The 2,998-nt window shown below is 38.4% G+C and overlaps 1 pseudogene; it reads right to left on the reverse strand.

Moving 5' to 3' along the window:
• Positions 1 to 417: 417 nt before the first annotated feature.
• Positions 418 to 2,298, reverse strand: LOC124240780 (tigger transposable element-derived protein 1-like; annotated as a pseudogene).
• Between the last annotated feature and the right edge of the window lie 700 nt (positions 2,299 to 2,998).

Below are 2,998 nucleotides of genomic sequence, written 5' to 3' on the forward strand. Positions count from 1 at the left end.
TGTATATTCTATGAGTTTGGACAAATTTATAATGGCATGTATCCATCATTATAGTACCATATAGAGTAGTTTCACTGCCCTAAAAATCCTCTATGTTCTTCCTATTCATAACTCCCTCTCCACTAATCTCTGGAAACCACTGATGTTTTTACTGTCTCCACAGTTTTGCCTTTTCCAGAATGTCAGATACAGGCATACCTCAGAGATATTGCAGATTTGGTTCCAGAGTGCCACAATAAAGTGACTATCACAATAAAGCAAGTTGCAAGAATATTTTGGTTTCCCAGTGCATATAAAAGTTATGTTTACACTATACTGTAGTTTATTAAGTATGCAATAGCATTATGTCTAAGAAAACAATGTATATACCTTAATTAAAAAATACTTTGTTGCTAAAAAATGTGAACCATCATCTGAGCTTTCAGCAAGTCATAATCTTGTTGCTGGTGGAGGGTCTTGCCTCGATGTTGATGGCTACTGAATGGTCAGGGTGGTGGTTGCTGAGGTTGGAGTGGCTGAGGCAATTTCTTAAAATAAGACAACAGTGAAATTTGCCACATCGATTGATTCTTCCTTTCACAAACAATTTCTCTGTAGCGTGTGATGCTGTTTGATAGCATTTTACCCACGGAAAAACTTCTTTCAAAATTGGAGTCAGCCCTCTCAAACTCTGCCACTGCTTTATCAATTGAGTTCATGTAATATTCTAAATCCTTTGTTGTCATTTCAACAATCTTCAGAGCATCTTCACCAGGAGTAGACTCCAACTCACAGAACTACTTTCTTTGCTCATCCATAGGAAGCAACTCCTCATCCATTAAAGTTTTACCATGAGATTGCAGCAATTCAGTCACATCTTCAGGCTCCACTTCTAAATCTAGTTCTCTTGCTATTTTCACCATGTCTGCAGTTACTCCCTCCACTGAAGTCTTGAACCCCTCAAAATCACCCTTGAGGGCTGGAATCCACTTCTTCCAAACCTCTGTTAATGTTGACATTTTGTCTTCTTCCCATGAATCACAAATGTTCTTAATGGCATCTGGATGGTGAATACTTTCCAGAGGGTTTTCAATTTACTTTGCCCAGGTCTGTCGTAGGAATCCCTATCTATGGCAGCGATAGCCTTACAAAACATATTTCTTAAATAATAAGTCTTGAAAGTCAAAATTACTCCTTGATCCATGGGCTGCAGAATGGATGTTGTGTTAGCAGGCATGAGAACAACATTAATCTCATTGTACATCTCCATCAGAGATCATGGGTGACCAGGTGCAATGTCAATGAGCAGCAATATTTTAAAAGAAATCTTTTTTTCTGAGTGGTATGTCTCAACAGCGGACTTAAAATATTCAGTAAACCATGTTGTAAGCAGATGTGCTGTCATCCAGGCTTCGTTGTTCCATTTATAGAGCACAGGCAGAGTAGATTTAGCATAATTCTTAAGAGCTAGAGAATTTTCAGAATGATAAATGAGCAGTGGCTTCAACTTAAAGTCGCCAGCTGCATTAGCCTTTAACAAGAGAGTCAGCCTGTCCTTTGAAGCTTTGAAGCCAGGCATTGACTTCTCCTCTCTAGCTATGAAAGTCCTAGATGGCATCTTCTTCCAAAATAAGACTGTTTGATCTACACTGAAAATCTGTTGTTTGGCATAGCCACCTTCATTAATTATCTTAGCTAGATCTTCCGGATAACTTCCTGCAGCTTCTACGTCAGCACTTGCTGCTTCACCTTGTACTTTCATGTTATGGAGACGGCATCTTTTCTTAAACCTCATGAACCAACCTCTGCTGGCTACAAACTTTTCTTCTGCAGCTTCCTCACCTCTCTCAGCCTTCACAGAATTGAAGAGAGTTAGGGCCTTGCTCTGGAGTAGGCTTTGGCTTAAGGGAAGGTTGTGGCTGGTTTGATCTTCTATCCAGACCACTAAAACTTTCTCCGTATCAGCAATAAGGCCATTTCACCCTTTTCATTTGTGTGTTCACTGGAGTAGCCCTTTTAATTTCCTTCAAGAATTTTTCCTTTGCATTCACAGTTTGGCTAACTGTTTGGCACAGGAGGCCTACTTTTCAGCCTATTTTGGCTTTTGATATGCCTTCCTTCCTAAGCTTAATCATTTCTAGCTTTTGATTTTAAGGGAGAGATGTGACTCTTTCTTTCACTTGAACATTTAAAGGCTGTTGTAGAGTTAATTGACCTAAATTCACTATTGTTGTTTCTCAGGGAATAGGGAGGCTCAAGGAGAGAAGAGACAAACAGGGGAACAGCAGGTTGGTGGAGCAGTCTGAACACACACAACATTTATCAATTAAGTTCACCGTCTTATATGGGCACAGCTTATGGCAAACCAAAACAGTTACAATAGTAACATCAAAAATCACTGATCATAAGTCACCATAACAAATATATTAATAATGAAAAAGTTTAAAAATATTGTGAGAATTACTAAAATGTGACACAGAGACATGAGGTGAGCAAATGTTGGAAAAATGGTGCCCATAGACTTGCTCAACCTAGGGTTGCCACAAACATACAATTTGTGAAAAACACAGTATCTGTGAAGCACAATAAAGCCAAGTACAATAAAATGAGGTATGCCTGTAGTTGGAATCATACAGTATGTAGCCTTTTCAGTTTGGCTTCTTTCACTTACTAATATGCATCTAAGTGTCCTCCATGTCTTTTCATGGATTGATAGTTTATTTCTTTTCATCACTGAATAATATCCCACAGTTTATTAATCCATTCACCTACTGAAGGACATCTTTGTTGCCTCCAAGGTTTATCAATTGTGAATAAAACTGCTATAAACATTCATGTACAGATTTTTGTGTGGACATAAGTTTTCAACTTCTTTGAGTAAACACCAAGAAGCATGATTATTGGATTGTATGGTAAGAGTAAGTTTAGTTTTGTTAGAGAATGCTAATCTATCATCCAAAGTGGCTGTACCATTTTGTATTCCCACCAGCAATGAATGGGAGTTCCTGTTGCTCCACAT

The sequence above is a fragment of the Equus quagga genome, chromosome 6, assembly GCF_021613505.1.
Source record: "Equus quagga isolate Etosha38 chromosome 6, UCLA_HA_Equagga_1.0, whole genome shotgun sequence".
Taxonomy (NCBI): Eukaryota; Metazoa; Chordata; class Mammalia; order Perissodactyla; family Equidae; genus Equus; species Equus quagga.